Below are 23,335 nucleotides of genomic sequence, written 5' to 3'. Positions count from 1 at the left end.
CATACACACACACCTATATATACATGCACACTTCCTTCTGTATACTCAATAACTTCATCCTGTTGTGCTATCAGCCAGCACATACTCTCCTTTAAACCACCTCTCAATCTCCTCATGCTGCCATCTTATCACCCACTGTCCACCTAACACCATCCTTATATATTCCTGCCTCCTTCCCATCATTCTCTTATTTTTTCCACCCTCCTACCAATTCTGGTCTTTCTGATGTCATTGCTCTCTCTCTCTCTCTCTTCACCTGAGCAAATATTCATTCCCTAGGTTATTGAGCACTTTCAACACTTACATTTATGCCTCTATCTCCTTTCTCAAATACCAATTTCTGTGCTCATTGTTCCCCCTGTTCTTTTCCATCTTGGTCTACACACTGTAGGTCACTGATTGCTCTCTGTATTTACATTTATTGTGTAGTGTGATGTTCTGCATTTTCAGTTTCAGTGGCTAAAAACAGTGAAATTATAGTGTTGTGATGTTTCACTAAGGACTATTCAACCTCTACTAGTGTTCTACAAGAAAATGCATCCAGTACTCACTGTAAAGTGATAGGAAAGGCACCCAGCTATAAAAATCAAACTAAATTGTCTGTATGAGCACCAGTAGTTCCCAATGCAAGGTAACTCAGCTTGTAATGATCCTTCCAACCCATGCCAGCAGAGAAAGTGGTTGTAAAATGGCACTGATACAAGAAAGTTAATTAGTTTTGGAGTCAACATCTGACACAAAATTTTTGAGTTTAAATTCTACAAGTTTCACCTAATGCGATAAAGAAAAGTAAAATTTTCACTTCAAAATAAGTTATTTCAGAAAGAATATCTGTGTTCCTAAGTATGACATCTTTTTGGCTCAATCTGCCTAGCTAACTGTTGCTTTACGATTCATGTTATTAACAAAAAAAAAGAAGAAAAAGAAAAAAAAAAAGTGATTCAGTATTGTAGAATAGATCTTGGGTAGGAAGAAACTCTAGGGAGAGCTGAACAGCAGGTCTTCAGAGAAGAAGCCCCACCTTATGCAAGTGTTTCAGCCCTTAATTAACTTCTTACACTCTGAGAGGCCAGGCCATCTGCAGGTCATGGCACCTGGATACCCCTCTGCTGCCATATTCTGTAGCAGTTTGCATTACAACCCCTCCTATATAATACTCACTTCACACAATCCTATTATAAAGTTGATGGAGTATCTATATAGTTGCCTACTAGGGTCAGTATTGCAGTTACTTCCTAGTATCTTTAAAATGAAGACCCTGTGTTCTTAAATTTTAAATCCTAAAATAATATACTCTTAATAAGGATGGCATGATCACTGTTAGAACAGATTAAATATTGATGCTTAACCTAACTAAACTACCATCTTGAATATTGTACAATTGCATGCATATACATTATGATGCTAAAATTGCTAGTAGTTCCTTAACAGATCATTGTCTGTATTATAGATTTACTTAAGTACAGTTTTATGGTGTGCTACACAACAATAGCAACTATGCTGCTATTATTCTCACTAACTTTATTACCTGGCCTATTAAATTTACTCTTTCTATGTGGTTCCCCCATCTCACACACATTCATGCATGTTTTCCTTGTCTTTATAGCAGTTAATAATAGCACAGAATTGCTAATCAGTGTGATTAGCACCTTTGTTAATTAACTAATTAGCTAAACAAGTCAGAGCCATTTTACTTATTCAGATGCTTCCAGCCTCTTAGTTTATACTCTTGAGGCTCCTGATTTCACTATCTTAATTGCTTCTCATTCTACTATATAACTATAGAGAGAAAAATGTTGCAAACCTTCATGCAGCAAATATTGGGCAGCACAGAACAAATTCTGTAATATCCTATTTTTATATAAAATAAATTTAACAATAATAAGTTCATTTTTATAGATTTGTTTTCAGGAAATTTTGATTTTACACACACGCACGCACGCACGCACGCGCGCGCGCAAGGTGTATATAATAAAGGGAATGAAATAGTTGCTACATTATGATCTTTTAAATTGTTTTTTGAATTTGATTATAACTCATTGGCTTTCAGTTTCTCTCAAATTATTTTTCTGAGTTGTCTGTTTTGATTATTTTGAGACTCCACACAAATAGATTTTTTATTTCTTAAATGGGAAATTGAGCAGAATAATTTCTTCACTCCTTTTTCTTAATTCAGTGTGCCATTTACTAAAAGACTATTAAATGTTTTAGTTATAATGTAAAGAATATCTTTCAAAATTAAGCACAACTAAATATCTTCATTAAATTTTCTACAAGATCAGCTTATAATATCTAGAAAGCTCTTGGAAAACTGTTGTAATTCAATTCCTCCATTCTTTTTCACTGATAATTGTTAATTAGGTACATGCTAAAACCCTATCATTGTGCCCTTAACTCTTTAGCATTTAAACTGGTCATATCAAGCCCAAATATTCTACCTGTTCTTGTGATCTGCCTTCAAACACCTGATCTACAATGTCACCCTAAAAATAAACAATCACATCATCAAAATTTCAAAGCTACAAGATTTAAAACAATGTGAATAAGTAAACATTACATTTGATAGAATAATCTGAATGCTAAAGGATTTTTTAGTTAGTTATGCTGAGATTTTTACATTGGAGGTAATATATAATGGTCATCATTTTAGAGTATACTTTTCCATGTTCGCATGAATCAGATGGGACTACATTGGAGCAGTGTTTTCTATGGTTGGATGTCCTTCATGGCACCAACCCTCACTGGTTTCCAAGCAAGGTAATAATCCCACAGTCTATCAAATACTGAACAGCTTGGACATAATCACGCTGGACTGGAAATAAAAAATACCATTTTGTTTATAAATATTGCACAACATGTCAAGAAGATTGGATGTGCCTTCATAGTGGACTGCAAGCAAACAAGACAATATGTATGATCAGTGTTATATTTGTTTACACAAACAGTGATGCATTTTACATGGAGAGCAAACATGAAGATCAGAGGAAATATGACCTTCTTCACATAAATACACATGGATATATCATCTTTGTTTTAATGTCCACCTGCTTGGGTCAGATGGAGTTATTTAAGGCAGATTTTCTCTGGTCAGATACTGTTTGTGTCATCAACCCATACCTGTTTCCAAGCGAGGTAATATTTCTCCCACAGCAGAACTTTAGAAGTGAACGACACTGCTTGTATGACAGTCGCCTGACTGGCCTTCATGCCGGTGGCATGTAAAAACAGCTACTACACTCTTGGAGTGGTTGGCGTTAGGAAGGGCATCCAGCTGTAGAAACTCTGCCAAATTAGATTGGAGCCTGGTATAGCCATCTGGTTCACCAGTCCTCAGTCAAATCGTCCAACCCATGCTAGCATGGAAAGCAGACGTTAAATGATGATGATGATGTGATGTCACGATAAGAAGATACACATATACACACAGTGGGTTTCTTTCATTTCCATGTACAACTAGCTAGTTGCCTATATATATGTGTGCGCACGCACGCACGCACACACACACACACACACACACACACACACACAACCACACACACACAGAGGCAACTAGCTAGTTGTCAATCTTTCCACCATGAAGATAGAAGCCGACTATGTTAATGTTTATATGCATCCACTATTGGTTGCATGTCCTTGACTTTTTGTACACTCCATCTACCAACATTACAACTGTCACATAATTCCAAGCCTCCAGAAACAGCTATTGAACCTGAAATACCGTGCCTTCTCCTCTTAGCTTTCTGTATTTTTTGTACTCCATGTAAATTTATTCTGTAAATATATAAATATCTATATCCTTATACGTGAGTATCCGTCTTCTGAATATTTTCAGTTCTCTCTCTCCCCCTCTCTCTCTTTCTCTCTCTCTCTCTCTCTCTCTCTCTCTCTCATTGTTAAAGAGGACAACAAGCGTTAAAGCAAGACAAACATCTCAAGTCATATACATTATATTGATCGTTGATATGTTTGCGTCTATTTCTGGATATTGACAATATCAGGACTTTAATTTACATGGATTTACACAAGATTATACCTAAGGACTTATGGACTTGCTTCTACATGATCAGAAGGTTGAACTGTGAACTTTTATGCTTTTTTCTTTTCTTTCTTCATCTCATTATTCCTTTTCTCCTGTCCTCTGTCATCATTTCATTAATCGATACCCTTCTCATTTTCCCTATTGTCTCCGATGACAGAATATCCCATACTCTGGGATACCCCAGAAACAGCTGAAAGACTTTGAATTTTTCCCAATATTAATAATAATGGATATGACTTGAGGTGTTTGTCTTGCCTTAGCATTTGTTGTCCTCTTTAACAATTATATATCTGCTATATCAGAAATCAACAATGGCTCCATAACTACCATGTCAGCTATAGCCTTGGAGCCTTGGTAATCTGTAACAGCACTTAACTAGCATACCTAGTTGTTTAGATCACCTGTGAACTAAATCCCCATATTTTATATATTTATTCCTCATTCTTTGCTTCTGACAGCTTTTGTTCTGTCAGTTTTGTGTTTGTCTTTTCCTTTTTCGGCCCTCTGGGGTCTTCTAATGTGTTGGGAGCTGGGCCAGTATCATTGTTTCCCTTGTTCGCAGGCCTCCCAGTTGTGGCTTTGGTTTTATTCTTTTGAGAGACCACTGGGTCCTGGAGGCTTTCTCTATCTTTCCTGTCATCCTTGGTGCAGCTGTTTTCCAGGATGTTGTCAAAGGTATCCATGTGCTGTCTAATTAGAACATAGGAATGGAGGAATTTGCATTTCTTCTTCTCTGTTTGGGCTGTGGTTCTGGGAAAGCCATTACTTCTAAGTGCTGCTGCAATGATGTTTTTTTGGGGGGGATCTCCTTCAGCAGCTTTCCAAGCTCTCACAAACAACTGCAATTCTTTTGTTGACCAGTTCCATGACATCTCTGCTAGGGATGTAGGAGAGGGAGGGGGAAAGAGAGAGCAAAATAGAGAGACAGAGATAGGAAGAGAGAGAGACAAGATCAACTTGAAGAGAAGCAGAGAGAGAGAGAGAGGGTAGAGCAATAAAAAGGGAGGGAAAGAGGGAAAAAGAGAGAGACAGGGGGAAAGATGAGACAGAGAAGAAGGGTGAGTTGTATAGTTATGAATGTGCAGACATGTACATCCACACAGGCATAAACTTTACAGGAAGACAGAGAGAGAGGCAAATATATAGGCAAGGATGGGAGAGAAAAGGAAAGATTATATCAAATGAGTAACTCATATATTCATATATATATACACACACACATACATGCACACGTACACATGAAAGTGTGTATGCATGTGTAAGTATATCTAAAAATATATTGTCATTATAAAGTCGAAATTGTCTATAAATATATTATATGATTATATTATTATTATTATTATTATTATTATTATTATAATAAGGTGAGGTAGTCAGAAAAGGAAAATATATTAAAAAATAGTTTTGTCTTACCTTCGGCTGGCTGAAAAGAAAAAGTACTTACTTTCAGTTCCTTCCATTTGAAGAAAAATAGACAAATCATATCAAACCTCCAAATCTTCATAGTTTCCATATTTTATGTTTTGATGAGCTACTTGCAATTTTAGGGACCATAATTTTGGAAGAAAATACAAAAATATGCATATACTGATGCAATTAAAGTGTTTTTATTTCTTTTATATATCCATGTCAGCACGTGTTCCTGGCAAAACATGTTGAATAGAACTTGATACTTTGACATTGGATAGATTTTCCTTGTACCTGCGTATAGTTCGATCGAAAGTGAAATATTCTTTTAAATATTGTATACTGGTCATACATTTGAGCTATATTTAAACTGAAAACTACTATACTTCTAATAACATCAATCTCTTGGAGGGTTCTACAATGCTTTTTAGAGCTGATTAGTACACAGTTTAACAGCACGGTGCTATCTTGTATATAGAAATTTAGAAATTTTTGAAACATTGGTTAGAATGAAAAACATTTCTGAATTGATTTCAATACCTCTCATTAAAAATCGATTTATAAATTTATTGCTGGTTTGCTGGCATAATTCTGGCCCCAACTCTGTTCATGAAGCTCATTTGTATGGAGTTAAAATGTAGGACTTTGTGTGATCTATCTACTTGTATCTGATAACCATGTGACAGACCGCCAGGTATATAAATCTTGATCCATGTTCTTATATGGAGAAACAGTTTAACACATTTTGTTTTATCATTTTCTTGACTGTTTCTTTTCTCCATTAGTCCCTCAGTAAGTTTTCCAGTGCTCAAAGTTCTCTCTCTCTTTTTCCCTCTATTTCCATGCTCTTCAGCATATTCAATAACACAGAACTTAAAGTCAGTGTCATAACTTGATTTCAAAAACAAAAAAATTACCCCTTTTATTGCTCAGTTTTGTTTCTAGTTTCCCTTTTCTCTCAGAAATACAGTGAATTTTTTTCATCTTATCTGTCAACAAATCTTTCAGTTTACAGGTGAACAGTTGAGACAAATATCTATATCTATAAAAGGCAGGATGTGTGTGTGTACGTGAATGTACTTTATGCATATCCACAAATTAGCATGCATGTTGCTCCAATTTTAGGAGGATATTGGTCACGACCATGGCTGTGCTTTTGTCAACTTATTTTTCTTGAGGCACCCTTGGATAGTAAAAATAGCTTTTCAACCATGACTTTTACCAATTTTCAAGTCAGTGAAATCCGTAAGTTTGCTAACATGAGTTAAGTCCCTTGTCTTATAGATTAATTCACCCTACGACAATGCCTCCGAAATAAATTAGATTTGGACTACCTAAGCAATCTCAGCGTAGGAAAAGAGAAAGAGCTGAAGAGACTGACTATCAGCAGACCCGTTATTAAAATATTATAACTTTTTGGGCCAGAACCTGGCAATAAGGGCTTGCAGATATTCCGCTACAAAACATTCAGTAATATCGAAGCAGTAACTTTCATAAACCAAGGTATAATTTTTGGAGACTCTTGCTGAACCCAGTCAACAATGGGTATTTCTGCTAGTGAGCAATATAATATTTGTATCATCACAGATGACTTTGTTTTGTAGCAAAATCAAATTCTCCACAATCAATGGTGTCTGTTTTTGAGTGTGGCATTATTGTTTGTTATCTCCAATACCAGTATTCATGTAAATTGCATACTGACATGATCAACCTGCTCTATAGTACTTCATCATTTCATTTGTGTGTCTAGTAGGTAGGGAATGGAGTATGTGTTTATGTATACTGTGAATTTTAAACCCAGATCAACATTTGCTTGATAAGTTGCAAGCAGTTTTTCATACTCTATTGTTTCATACACCCTGCTATATATATATAAAATTCTTTGTTTCTCTGTCTGTTTCCAATGCATTCTCAAACGGCTCCAACAAATCAAATCAATTCAGCTAGTAAGTATATATGGTTTTATCGCTATCATAGAAAATGTAAGACAGTGATTTTTAATTCTTCATTAGCTTGAACAGTAGGTGTTAATTAACTTCCACTGTACTGCATGTGGCCACACTCTTGAAACAGTGGGAAATGTGTATCATTTAGTTTACATGTACAGTGCACACGCCTATATTTAAAAATCTGGGGAAAAATATATATATTATACATGAATAAATACTGTAAATAATGAAGTCAGAGCATAGTGTATTAGAATTATGTTTTGTTTCCATTCAAATTGGTTGATTATACTGATATCAGCCTGGGCATTTTGTTCCTTTGTATCAGATTGGTAGATAAAGTTAGATTCTTATTTTTAAGTAGTAAATAAATGCAGTCACTTAAATAGGCTGGTAAGGGTGTGACAGCATAAAGTGGATTGGAGATAACAATCAGAAGTGTATGTAGGTGTGCCATGAAATGATGCTGAGTCTTACTGTTTGGGTGGGGCTAACATTTTAAGTGGCAGTGTACTATGATGGAAGGTAACATTCTACAATTACATGATTAGTGTTAAAAAATATAAAAAAGCTACTTAGATTAAGGTAAATAGATGTATTTCTGGAAGTATCAAAATTATACTTAAAACTGAAAATCTTTTGAGCAATGTATCTAGGTGTAAGTGTGAATGTGTTCAGAAGTTTACTTCCCAACCACATAGTTTCAGGTTCAGTCCCACTTGGGCAAGTATCTTCTGCTACAACTTGGGGCCAACCTAAGCCTTGTGAATGAAGATTCAAATGTAAATATCTGATGGCTGTTGTTTACCATCATCAAAGCTTGTTCCTTTTGACAATGTGCATTTATAATACATGCAATTTGCTATATCAGTGAATCGAGCTGTGAATGCACAGCATCTAAATGGAAAAGCATTCTTCAATGATCATCAACAACATCAATCAGATATTCATATTCAAATCTGCCGGAACATATTAAGAATGAATAGATACATTATTGTTGGATTCACATTGTTCTCCATGCACTCATGAATAAATTTTTTCAAATTTTTTTTTATCAGTGTAACAAAATCGTTTTGCAATTTAAAAGTTCACATAAGTTAAGAATTTGTGGGTTGAAAGTGGTTGGATTACAAATATAAGAACATAAGAACTGATACTTGCCAGTGATAAATTTGTCTGTTGAAATATTTCCTATGTTAGCATTGCTTTTCATTCCAATAAAGATTTATGCTCTGAAACAAGACTGTCAAACCTTCTGTAAATAAACAATTTTCTTCAATAAAATTCATAGTTTCTTGTTTTGATGTTACTGTAGCTAACAGGACTGACATGAAATTTCTTGCTGTAAACTAAAACTGAACCTGTTCTCTTGCTTCCAGAATGTGTTGTTCATTAAATGATGGGAAAAACTTATCTGCTTCAAATATCATTTGTATAACAACTGTTGGCAGACAGGTATTTTTATCACATAAAAATCTTGCATACCAATTATCAGAGCTGAAATAAGTTTACTTTTTCATCTGAATGCCTCCAGTTGATATAGTTAATTATGTGTCTTCTGTTGAGTGACAAGACTATGGAAGTTTATTTATAATAAATAAAGAAATAAAAAAAAAAGTAGATTACAAATTTCCGAAACTCCTTAGAGGTTGGTTGCATTAGTGGTAGTGGTTAGACAGTTGGCTGTGTTTCCTTTACCATACGATACATTATGAAGGAAGACACACAATTTCACTGAATATTTCCAAATGTTTCATTTATTTTTAAGATCTATTATTTATTTATGTGTGTGTGTGTGTGTATAAACGGACATTAAAGGATGATGATATATACACAAACTTTTGTCTGCTCATTCTCAATAGTCTAATTGTGGGTAGGTAATTATTGTTGTTCCTATATTTTAATTTTGAATCATGTCTGATATTCTGAAGACTTTGTTTCAAGAATGCTTTTGATATGAATATTGTTCTGTAATATTAATTTCTTATGTAACATTTGGGTATTATATAATAGATAAATTTGACTCATTATATAAATTCTATTTTGCTTAATGAGCTCTTCGTCATTAATGGTAGACTCAGCAGGATTTGAAACAGGTGGTGTTAGTCAAAAACAAATATTAGGTTACTGGTGTTGGAGTTGATAATGTACCAACTTTAACTATTAAATTATATGATATTAAAATTTCCAACTTCATAGATACTGATTTGACTCTACCCCCCCCCCCTCTCCCCACTTAAAAAAAGAAATCAAAACATTTCATGTCTATGTCTTTACTGAATGAAAGTCTGGTACAAACAGTTTTTTTTCTGAAAACAAGTTGTTAGTAAATTTGGGATTTGGATTTCTATTTTAACCCCACTACCCATAGCTGTATTTCTATAATATTTTTTTCTGGAAAAGCTTCCCAGTATTTTACAATAGAATAATTTTTTAATTCATTTAATGGACTCTTTCATGTTACATTCACTTAAATTTTATATTCAAATAATGCTTTAAAATTGAAAATAAAATGTGTGTCTAATTGAATGGTCATTTTTTCATTTGTTTTAGATTTTCAGTCTTTGTTTTAATTTTGATATACTTTGGATTTAGTAAAGAAAGGTATTCTTGATTTTCTTCTACAGTATTTTTATTATTTATTTCTTTTATATCCTTTGATAAAAACAACCTTTTTTAAAAAAAATTTTAAGCTTCATTTACTACTTATTCTTTCTTAACTTCTTCAATAACATCAAAAAAATTCAACACAAAATTACCTATGTTGTGTTTTCAATAAATTATTATTCTAATTACAAATAGAGGTAGTACCATGAAATGATGAGCTGGAGTTGAAGTTCTTGGATATTGACTTCAACAGTTCTAGTTAAAATTAAAAAAATGTCACGTGGTTAAGAAGCTCACTTAGCAACCACATGGTTCAAGGTTCAGTCCTGTCCAACTGCACGGTACCCTGGGCAAATGTCATCTAGACCAGATAATGCCTTGTGAGTGAATTTGGTAGAGAGAAACTCTGAAAACTCATTGTGTGTGTGTGTGTGTGTGTGCATGCATGCATGCATGCATGCATATGTGTGTGCTTGTTTTGGTTTGCTTTTGTCTCCCACCAGTGTTTGATGGCTGGCCTAGGCTTGTTTTATAAATCAACAAAAGAGATCAAACAGAACGAGTACCAAACTTGAATAAATACTAGGGGTGAATTTATTCAACTAAACCCTTTAAAGCAGTGCCCTAGCTTGGTTGCAGTCAATGACTGAAACAAGATAAAAGATTCTAAATTTAATAATATAAAACAGCTAGTGTACAACTGCCTTGACTTCAATGGACTAGTGATAATAAAATTGATTTCCAATATTAGCTCTTTGGAACTGGTTTGGCTCATGCTGCCTCCATTCAGGCATTCTCATCTTACTCCTCTCTTCTCCTGTCACCCTTGTTTTATTTACCCCCCCCCCTCTCACCAGGTCTCACACTAATCACTATGTCCAGCCCTTCCCCAGAACATTGGCTATCTGGAATTATCTTGCTTATATGTCTGGCATCAATCTCATTGATATTTGAGGGCCTTCAAAGCTAATTAGACTCTGCTCCTTTAAACCTCACAAGTTTTTAAAAAATGCTAAACATTTTGATAGCAGTGAACTTCAATACTGATTAATGATTTGTTTACTCTAGGGTGGATAAAGTCAGTGTCAACCATGGTGAGATTTAAACTCAGTCATAGATGTTTTGCCATAAGAACATATATTTAAGGACAGTTTGAAAAGACATTGAGATGTGACAATTATACCTTAACCTTTTAGTGTTCAGATAATCTCAAATGTAATGCTTATTTGTTCACATTATTTTGAATTATTCAGGTTCAAGAGGTTCACAATATTTGCTTGTAACTTAAACTTTTTACATAGAGATTTGAAATTTTGTCAGTGGGTGTTTATATACCAGTGGTTTATAGTTATGTAATTTTAGCTGATCTTGCTGATTAAATTTGACTTTTATGGGCAGGTAAATTTAATTAACAGGTGTAAAAGCAACAACCTTATGGATAAACACTAAACTGAAATCCTTAATGCATCTTACCTGTTTAATTTGTTAGTAAAATTACCCCAGATGTCAACTGCCAACAATCATGCAACTTTTCAAGATGAGGTACATTAATTTGAATTAAAATACAGGTATAATCGGTACAAGATTTTTTTCTTTCTCTATATTTCATTCAAGCATAATTATTAAAAATAAAGTACAGAACTCATTTACTAGTCAATATACCATTGGCTATGTACTCTTATACAATTTAATGAATACATTTACATCACACAATGTATCTAATAAAAAAAAGCTCATTAACAGGTGAGGTAAAGGTAAATACAGTGTGTAACATACTGAAAATTAATATGCATTTATCACTTTCACATATTATTTGTAATAAAATGAAAGGAATATATGATAGTATTACTGTCAAACAACAAAATATAGTTGTGTGCCATATTTCTATCATAAAACTGTTCAAAGCATCCTTTACACAAGAGCACTTTGCAAAATGAACACATATATGAGGTTTCAACCCGATATCCTTTTGCAGTTTTTCTGTTTTGCAGCAAACACAGTCTGCAAACTTTTTCCTTCCATTTATTTTTTCTGCTTTACAGAAATCAATATTTTCTCTTTTGACATCCACCTCAGTTAATTTTGCTTTTCCCTCCATTCTGTGCTTTCTAGAAGAAAAGCACTCATGTTACTGATTTTCAATGTCAACCTGAAATTTCAAATGGCCGCAGTCCTTTGGTGGCAGAGGTACCTTATGGCTTTTTACATAAACAATACATAAATTAATTATAGTTAGACATGCTGGAGATATATGGATCACCATACTTTATATCAGGATTTCAGCAGTTCCACAGTTGAGGAAGCTGCTTAGTACCAAGCATAATATTTATAGTAAAAGAAGCTCGCAATTCTGCAGTATCAGTTAGCTGACATAGTGGATTGGGTCTTTCACGAATAGAAATTATGCATTGAACATTTGTTTCCTTCTTGACGGTTTCAAAAAAACTTTTCAATAAAAATAAATAGTCCAGTGGTTGAGCATCAGGAGGTAGACTGTATTGTGAACTAGTCTTTCTGTGAAATCTGGAATTCTGGTTGATATAGTAATCTTCAACCATGTTGCCAGAATGTTTACAATATCATTTTTATCACTTCCGTTATCAAAATCTTCCTCATCCGACGAAGATTCATAAATGTCAGTATGATTTGTCTTAAGACAAATCACTGTTGTTTTCATTTATATTTTGTACATCATCAAGAGTAAAACCTTTGAAGTCGGAATTGCTACTTGTTGACACCATATTGTTAAAAAGTAAGATATATACTTCTTTTCAAATATTGAAAAAAGAAAAAAGAAAAAAAAGTCTCAAAAATTTCACCATATTTTTACTTGAATAAAGGCAGGAAAGGCTTATCTCTCATTATCTCAAAGCTACAAGAATTCAATAATGTGATTAATTTTTTAAGTGATTTCATAGAGAAATCAGATATGGTTGGATTTGGCCAGTTCAAACAAATAAAAGGGCATAATTTTTGGCTGGTTATGGCCAGTCTAAACACTAAATGGTTAAATAAGTTTGTTTAGTAATATGAGCAACAAATAAACAAGCAGCATAATCTTTTTGTATTAACATCTACTTTCCTTCTTTATAATAAACAGTGATTTCCAAGTTGAACAAGAATATATATCACTTATCTACGTAATATGTTTAAGTTGTTCCTTATCTTTTAAGGTATATTGCCATGTTAAATTCAACCAATATTTCCATCTTATTGTAGTGTTCATCTTTGAGTTAAATTTACCTTTTCTTGAAGTAGTTTAACTTAACACCTTATCTGAACCATTGTTGCCTCCTCTGGGTAAAACAGTGTCCAGCTTCACTGTTTAGTGTTCAACATTCTTTCAGTCTGTCAATCCATTATAGATAGAAACTTACCAAGCATCAGACATTTGGCTATATTCAATATTTAGGAATACAAAGATTATATGAGCAGCACTAGTAGTCAGTATGCAGATGTATAATGAAATTTATTATTTCAATTAATGGATATTTTATGTACAACAAGTATATAAATGTAACTGAGATTTTGTCCAGCCTATGTGTAAAAGACCATTAACTGCAATGATATTTTATATTATCTTCTAGTTTAGTACCTGTCAAAAGTGATGGTGTTTATTTGAATATAGAATAGCTTATGAAAAATTTTGCGTAATGGTTTATGGTGAAATCTAGTTGGCTGTCATTAGACTTGATAAAACGGAAACTTTAACAGTGAACAGCAAAATACCGGGCAAAAGAAGAATGCTTCATCATTATGGTACACAAGCATGTGGAACAATGGTTTAAGCTGAGATTGAAAAACAAATCGCTATCACCCAGTTTCATATATATTGTTTTATGACTACATGGTTAAGTACATGTTTTGTTTTGTGTGTTCATATATATCATCATTTAATGTCCACTTTTCCATGTTTGCATGAGTCTGACAGAGTTTGTTGAGGCAGATTTCTACGGATGCTTGCCATTTTTATTGCCAGCCCTCTCCTGTTTCCAAGCAAGGTAGTTTTCCCATAGCCGGGCATGTTCTTCACTGAAGACCGAAAATGAACAACCTTGCTTGTATGACAATGATGCTCATTTACAATCAGCGTGTGATGTCTTGACAAAGGTATACACATACCTACATTCATATGTATATATAATGTCTGTGCATGCACAAGTATTCATATATGTGTTTGTTTTATATATGTGTGCATATCCTAACCATTGTGCCTTTTCTGTATCTTCTCATTTTCTCTACTCACCATGCCATGACATAACTAAGAGGGAAATACTTGATTTGTGCATATTGAGCATCTCTCTTCCCCATGCCTCCATCCCTTATATCCTTCTACCACACCTTCCTCATGAATAATGATGATTGAGTTGGAAGGAATTGCATGCTGGCAACCTTTACCTACCCTCTGTGGCTCTCCTGTCATCATGCTCTCTTGGATGTGTTACCTTCATATATCCTCATTATCATCTAATCTAATTCTCCTCCACCACATTCTACCCATCCATATATAACATGGGGTAGCACTGCACCTCCTACTCAGGTCTTGGATTCTAACAAATCATCCAACCCAAACCGGCTGACCCATCCCGTTATGGGGTTTGCCTACTTAACTCTCTCCATTACTACTTCCTATCCATCTCCTTCAGACTAAGCCCTGACATTACATTCCCCCCTCTCTACTTCCCCCCTAATACTGTTGCCTCTGTTATTCTCTACATTATCATCCTCTCACAATAAATTTTTTCCTTCCATCATGAGGTGCTCTCTTTTGCTTTACAAACTGCGAGGCAACTCTAACAGTGCTGGTGTCATAAAAAAGCACTCTGCAGAGTGGGTGGTGTTACAAAGGGCATTCAGCTCTAGAAATTATGCTAAAAATGACACTTTGGAGGAAGACATCCCCCAATCACTTGCATTTTGTCAAACCCATGTCAGCATAGAATGTTGATATAAAGTAATGCTAATGATTTGTCTGTATTTGTGGTATTTACAAGTATGCATATGTCAGGCCCCTTGTGAGCACTAATGATAACATGTTACTCAGTATAAACTGTTGCATGATCAGGTTTGTCAGCGACTAAACTGGCAATCCTATCAAGCTTGCTTGGTGAGAAGATGACTTTGGACACTCTGCTGGATAAAAAATAAGACCTTTCAAAAAGCAGTTAAGCTCAGGGAAGTCAGTGACTGTCCTATAATGTGTGTGTGTGTGTATATATCATCATCATCATCATTGTTTAACGTGGGTTTTCCATGCTGGCATGGGTTGGACAGTTTGACTGAGGTCTGGAAAGCCAGCAGCTGCACCAGGCTCCAATCTGATCTGGCAATGTTTCTACAGCTGGATGCCCTTCCTAACGCCAACCACTCCGAGAGTGTAGTGGGTGATTTTTACGTGTCACTGGCACAGGAGCCAGTCAGGTGGTTATCACATTTGGATAGTGCTTTTTATGTGCCACTGGTATGGGAGCTGGTCAGGGAGCACTGGCATCGGCCACGTTCGGATGGTGCTTTTTATGTGCTACCAGCATGGGAGCCAATCAGGTGGTCATGGCATTGACCACATTCAGATGGTGCATTTTACATGCCACCAGCACGGGAGCCAGTCAGGGGTCACTGGCCACAGCTACGATTTTGGTTTTACTTGACTCGACAGGTCTCCTCAAGCATATCATATCGCCTGATGCATCAAGAGTACTTTTAAATGGGCTGGACATGCAACACTGGTATCGGCCATGGCTGCAGTCTCACTTTAGTTGCCAGGTCTTCTCAATCATAGCATACCTCCAAAGGTCTTTGTCTCCTGTTGTTGCCTCTGTGAGGCCCAATGTTCGAAGGTCATGCTTTACCACTTCACTCCATGTCTTCCTGGGTCTACCTCTTCTACAGGTTCCTTCCACAGTTTGGGTGTGGCACTTCTTCACACAGCTGTCCTCATCCATAAGTAACACATGATCATACCAGCGCAGTTGTCTCTCTTGCACACTACATTTGATGATGCTTATTATGTCCAACTTTTCTCTCAGAGTGCTCACACTCTGTTGTGCATGCACACTGACATTACACATCCTGCAAATCATACTAGCTTCATTTCTTTCAAGCCTATGCATGTCCTCAGCACTCATAGCCCACATTGTTAGTGGCATGTCTGTATTTCATTCAAATTAGGTCCCAAAGAAACAAGTAACTTGCATCTTCACAGCTTTGAAAATGACACAGTATACCAACGGGGGGGGGGGGGAACTGGTGCAGGCAGCAATATACTGTCATACTTACAATCCGTGATGTTGGGCAAACATCTAGAATGATGTTTTATAGCCTTGACACATACCAATGTAGATGATGTTGCAATGTCTAAAGATTCTTTAAGTAATTTTGGCAATCTCCTGCATTCTCATACAAGCTTAGTTGTCTTGACTTCATCTCGCCACTGGGCATATTGTGAGCAAGTGAGACTATCTGATGTGCACACGGTGCTTTCTCACTTTAAAAATATAATCCTGTACAAGTTTGGTATTTGCCTAGGCCAGTGGTTCCCAAACTTTTACTCATGGCACACCTTAAAAGAAATCAAAATATTTTGGTGCACTTTGTACATAAATTCTTAAATTTATTCAAAAGGGGTTTTATACATATTAGCATAAACAATTAAGTAATATATAGATAATTAAAAATACAGAAAAACTGCTTGTGCTTGCTCTTCATTCTATATATGAAACAAAGTTATCAATGAGAAACATGTGCTTGATGTTTTTTGGAAACATTTTCAATATTGGGACATATGTGAGAAAGACAAACCCTCATTTCTTCAATGCAACAGAGCCTCTCTTTTTGGAGGAATTTGATGTTATTGAGGGTTGAAAATCCCGACTCACATAAATATGATGTGAAAAATTGCATTGAAACGGATACGGCTTTTTTTGCTACTGACAGGTATCCCCCTATAATAGCAATCCAAAATATATCAATAGTTAACTCAACATACTTGATTTTTAAGTCTGCAATCACTGGATATAGATGCCAATTCCTCTTCACATATTTTCTGACCATTATTAGATGGAATTTTTATGAAGGGATTCTGAACCCAATCATACTCTTCTGTGTTCAATGACGGAAAATAAAAGTTTATTTTTTCTTCCAGATTTGTCAAATGTTCAAATACAATAGGAATCGTTTTCTTTATAAAGCTTTTACATATTAAGGAAAACATTTTGAAGTTACCACCTTCAGCTCTATTTCTCCAAATTGCAACTTTCTTTTTAAATGAAACCAGCTTATGTTGAAGTGAGAATGTTTTCATTTCTACCTTGCATACTTGTGTTGACACTACTAAGTTGTGCAAATATCTCTGTTGAATATTCCAGCTTGGAAACCCAAAATTCACATTGTAGATATTCCAAGAAGCGTTCTTGTTTTTCTTCTTTAAAAATTGCATGCAATTCCTTCTGGAGTTCAAGTATGCAACATAACATCATACCTTTTGAGAGCCATCTAACTTTTGTGTGTAAAAGTAAGCGTTTGTGCTGGGAATCCATATCAACACAAATTTGTTCAAATAAGCAACACTTCAACGGCCTACTTTGTCATTCTCAGTACCGAATACAGTGAATCAGTGATTTGCCATTGTAAACTTGTGTCCACTTTCAATATAAAAGACAATGAGATCAGATATGTTGCAGAATATTTGAGGCTAAGTGTGGTTCAACATAACCTGAAGAACTAAGGCTCTGCAGGAATATTAATAAATGTTTCAAATTTTGGTACAAGGCCAGAAATTTTCAAGGGAAGGACTAGTTGATTACATTTGTCCCAGTGCTTGATTGGTACTTATTTTATGGACCTCAAAAGAATGAAAGACAAAGTCGACCTTAGTAGAATTTGAACGCAGAATGTAAAGCTAGATGGAATGCCACTAAGCATTTTACCTGACATGCTAACAATTCTACAAGTTCACCATCTTGTAGGAATCTTAATATAGATAAAGAAAACAGTTTGATCTATGTGATAGCATGATCTTGTTCAAATCATAGCAATCTGGGAAAAAAAGAGTATGTTCTTTATTTTATATATTTCCTTTATCATTTACTTCTTCCAGTCATTGGGCTAGAGCCATGCTGATGCACTGCCTTGAAAGGTTTGGTTGAACAAATCACCCCAGTACTTAATAATTAAGTCTGGTACTTATTCTATTGGTCTCGTTTGCTGACCCACTAAGTTGCAGGGATGTGAACAAACCAACTAAGGGGAAACACACTCAAGGCTTCTACACAGTTTCCATATACCAAATTCACTCACAAGGCCCAGGTCTAAAGTAAAAGATACTTTCCCAAGGTGCCATGTGGATGCAAATTGAGCTTCTTAACCACACAGTCATACCTGCACACACACACACATATATATATATATATATACATACACACATACATACAGATACAGGAATCTCTCACTTTACAGAAGTAATGTATTCCTGAAAATTTGGCTGTAACTTGAAATTATGTAATGCAAAATTAATTTTCCTATTGATTTTCATATTATCAAGTGAGAATGCATTCCTACAGACTTTTTGGGGCGGGGGGACCACAAGAAAACAACAGAGAACAAGTTACACAATCACTTTTGTACATGAAAATAACTATTTCTAAACATACACAGTACAATATAGATAAAAACACAAAACTATTTCACAAGGAATACATTAGGGAGTTAATAAAAATTATCTTGTAAGAGTACATTCTTAATACAAAAGATGTGTGAGGAGTGGTGGTGGAATGAGCATTAGCAGGAGGATGAGGGACAATATTTACTATTGTACAATATTTATTGTCTTATAATTCATTATCATCATCTTGAGGGGTGAAGAGCAAGATCTTATCCAAAGTCGTTTATGACACATCTCTTTGTACAGCTCAGTATAGGAACTGAGCTCATTGTAAACTCCTTGTAATTTTTATATTACATTCACGATTAGGATCATTATCAGCAAAAACCTGCAGATTTTCCTCTATAAGTGCCAGTCCATTAGCAATAATTTTTGTAGTCAATTTAAGTGGTGTAGTTGGAACTTCCATTGTCTCATCTATATTTTCAGCTTGTTCTTTTTCTAACAGCATCAGCTCCTCATTAGACAAACTTTCTCTCTAGGGTGCTATCGACTCAATCATATCTTCTATGACATCTTCAAATCCAACATCATTTGCATGTGTCTCTATACCGTTCTGAATTTGATGTAGACTTTCTGTTTGAGGAAAACTTGTAATGTTACTGATACAGTCTGGCCATATATTTTCCCAAGCACGATTCAGAGTTAAGTTTTTACTTTATTCCATGACTTGACTATATTATTCACAGCATCTACTATGTTGAATTTCTTCCAGAAATCTCCAGCTGTAGGTTCATCTTCCCTGTCAGTTGCTTTTATAAGTTATTTAAAAGTTCTCATATGATATGCCTTGAAGTTAGCTGTCACACTTTCATCCATTGAAAAAGAAGTTGTATTCTTGGGTATATGTTCTACTCTTGCATTATCAGAAAGGTCATCTCAGTTTGATGGGTGGTTTAGTGCATTGTCTAAAAGAAGCAATGCTTTGTTGGAAGTATGTCCGGCACAGTACCTTTTTATGGTAGGACAAACCACTCTTTGAAAAGGTTCTTAGTTATTCATTCCTTCTTATTTGAAAGGTAGATTAATCTTTGTGTAACCTGTAAATGTCCTTGAATTTTCAGAGTGAGACATGGGTAGGTGCTTTAATTTCATACCACTACTGGCGTTTTTTCACAAAAGAAGTGTCAGATGAATTTTGGAAGCTTTAAATCTTGATGTTGATTTTTTTTCTTCTTGAGAAATAAAAGTTCTAGCAGGTATGCACTTTCACAAAAGTTGTATACTTGCCCTGGTGTTTAACTGCCTTCAGCAGTCATTTCCTTCAACTGCTCAAAATAATTTGTAGCAGTCTCTGTCATAGCTTGCAGCTTCACCAATCATTTTTATGTTGTACAATTTCACATTCTTCTTAAGCCTTTCATCTCATCCAAAAAGGGTTTTTTTATTAGAAGTTTCACCTTCCTTTTTCTGCAAATTGTCATATAAACTTTTGGCTCTTTTTTGAATTACCACCATGTTTATCAGTTCATTACACTGATTCTGATCATTGATCCATACAATCAAAAGTCATTCCATTTTAAGCATTATATTAGATCTATGGAAAAATAAGGTTCAGACAGTCAACGGAGTAGCTTCTTGAGCAATTGATATAATTTCTTGTCTGTTGTCATGTATTGTTCCCACTGTAGATGTTACAAGATTTAACAGTATAACTTAGTTTTGGCAGTATAACTTAGTTTTACTTTCACATGAAGTCTTTTTAAACATCAAGTTTAATACCCAGTGTAAGCCCTTTACAGTTGTTTTTGCACTACCACCTTTACATCAACTTGATAGCTTCTTTCCAGACATCTTAAACAAAGGTAAATCCCACAGTAGTGGCAATAAATTATCTACAACAAATATGTAGTAAAAGGAATTGGCCCAGGAAAGATCTGATTTGTGAGAGTAGAAAATTGCCGTATTCCTATTGATGCAACAATGAAAATGAGATGAAACAGTGAAGGAGTGAGAAAGTACTATGATTACAGTTAGCTGAAGGATTACCAGATTTTATTGGCAATTCATCCCTTGCATGTCTGACCTAAGACATAAACATATATCACTACACACACACACACACACACACTTATGCATATGTGTTGGTGCACATGCTGATAACTTTTATAGCCAGTTGGATTCAAAAGGTGTGTTGGTAGTGGGGGTTGATGTGGATTTTATTGCTTTAGTTGTGACAATGGGCTGGTATTGTTGGTGGTGTAGTGGTCATATACAGACAGACATATTCATATACATGTTTGTATATGTACTCACATTATGTACATTATTTATAAGTGATTTAAGAAAACTGGGTTTAAGAGGCATCAGATGTTGTGTGCAAGAGATAATTGCACTGATTTAGTCATGTGATGCATATGGATGAGGATAGCTACATAAAGAAGTGCCAAGCTCTAATTGTGGAGAAAACCTGTGGAAGGGGTAGACCAAAGAAGGTGTGGGACAAAGTGGTGAGAAGGAATCTTCAGATGCTGGGCCTCACTGAAGAAATGACAAGGGATCAGGAGTTGTGGCGATTTGCTGTGCTTGAGAAGATGCGTCAAACCAAGTAAAATCATTGTCATCCATATATAAAGGCTTATCCTTTACAGGTGCCAGTACCATGTAAAATGCACTTGCGCCAGTGCTGTGTAAACGCACCTGTGCCAGTGGCACGTAAAAAGCACCCAGCACACTCTGTAAAGTGATTGGTATTAGGAAGGGCATCCAGCTGTAGAAACTATGCTGCAACAAACAAATGGAGTCGGGATGGCTCCTTGGCTGGCCAGCTCCTAACAGACCATCCAACCCATGCCACCATGAAAAATGGATGTTAAGCAATGATGATGATGGTGTGTGTGTGTATGTGCATGCATGTGTATAGCCTGATGATAGTTTTTCAAATCATGGACTATATTTATCTTAACTAAAATGCAAGTGACCATTGAGCTTAGAAGGAAGTATATTAAATCATTAACAATTTAAAACTATGCAATATGAGTTTCTTTAAGAGCAAAATTACAGGCCATATCCCGAAAGTAATGGTTTTACTTCACAATTTCTGTAAGGCCAAATTCCTGTACCCTGAGGTAGCTGTAACACGAGGGATGCCTGCACATGTCATGCTGAGTTTTTTTCCCCTGATATTGGACTGTCAAAGTGATTGTAAGGTTTAACCCTTTAGCATTCACATTATTTTGTCAAAAATTATGCTTATTTATTCACATTGTTTTGAATTAATCATGCATTTTCATGTGGCTTTAAGATTTTGATGAGGAAACTGTTATGTTTTAGAATGATATTGTAGGATAGGTGAGAGAGGCCACATCTGGGCAGTTTTAACATAAAATATGCAGGATATTTTGGCTGGATATAGCCACTTTAAATGGTAAGGGGTTAATGTATTGGGCTACTGACCTCAATCACAATCTAACCTTGTTGCATTGCTCATGCACTTTCTAGTAAATTGCTCTACTTACCCCAGTGTATTTGGCTGAGAACAGGTGCCGTTTCCCTTTATGGATTGTTGGTTGATTAGTGGGTGTTTGAAAGTTATCTAATAAATATAAATTTCAAATTTGCAAAATTTATTCTTCTGATGTTTTTAGGAAATCTTTGGAAAGTGGCCAAAAAATTAAGTTTAAAAATACATAATTTTTGTTAACTTTATCCTTATTACCAAGGAATTTTACTGCATCCCTTTACCTTTCACTATAACACATACCAAAGAAGCAAGGAATAAAAAAGAAAAAAATTCAAATATAATTTTGCTAGTCTTACAGCTAATTTCCTTTTTCTGTTAATCTAAGTTGAATCATCACCAGTGTTGTTGTTTTCATACCTACCACCACTGCCACGTTTATTATTAGTATTTTTATTTTTATCAATGAAGAAAGGTGTCTCTTGACACTGTATGTGTTAAGGAGAGAAAGGGGGGAGGAGATGGTAGAAAACCAAAATATCAGCAGTTATGAAGGTCTGGAGGTCCTATATACACTGACTGCAGTGGAGGTGTAGCTGAGAAAAAAGTAATTTCTTGTATCTCATCACTAAAAACATTAGGAATAGATTATAATGTTGCCCTGCCTGTATGTAGATCTAGGCATGCTTCTATAAAAAGAATAAAGGGTAGGAAAGAAAGAAAGAAGGAGGAAAGAGAGAGATTGGGGGAAGAAGGCAAGGTGTGTTTGTGTGTAGATTACCTTTCTATACCTTTCTCTTGTTAGACATTATTAATATAACAACATAATATAATCCAGTTAGGCTTTCATTTTTACATGTAAAGGTAAATCAAAGAATACCTTGAAAACTTTCAGAACTGCAAAAATATTTGGAATGGTGTGTTTGTCAAATTACTGTGCTACCAGCACTCTTGCACAGAAAGGTTCCACCAGCATTTATGCTGCTGATGCATCTCATATAGCCTAACTTTTACTTTTCCCTACTAAAATCATGTTCCTATTCTTTTCTCTCTCTCTCTCTCTCACTGTCTTTTTTTGAGTGTTGCATACCTGAGCATCACTTTATTTATTTGTTGTTGTTAAAGAAATTTACATAACAGACCACTTTGTGTGAGTGTATGTGTGAGTATATGTTGACGGATGTCTCAGTTATTTTTACTGAGGGTTCTGGAATCAGCTCTGAGAGAGAGAGAGAGAAAGAGAGAGGAGAGAGAGGGTGGGGGTGGGGGAGGTGTGT

The 23,335-nt window shown here is 35.2% G+C and overlaps 1 protein-coding gene across 6 annotated transcripts in view; it reads left to right on the top strand.

Annotated features, from left to right (window-relative positions):
• The window catches only part of LOC106874645 (citron Rho-interacting kinase), a 284,276-nt gene that overhangs the window by 42,722 nt on the left and 218,219 nt on the right, over window positions 1-23,335 (top strand). The gene's annotated exons all lie outside the window — the stretch shown is intronic.

The sequence above is a fragment of the Octopus bimaculoides genome, chromosome 2 (assembly GCF_001194135.2).
Source record: "Octopus bimaculoides isolate UCB-OBI-ISO-001 chromosome 2, ASM119413v2, whole genome shotgun sequence".
NCBI lineage: Eukaryota > Metazoa > Mollusca > Cephalopoda > Octopoda > Octopodidae > Octopus > Octopus bimaculoides.
The sequence above is the reverse complement of the archived record's forward strand: the minus strand, read 5'-3'. Positions and strand labels throughout refer to the sequence as shown.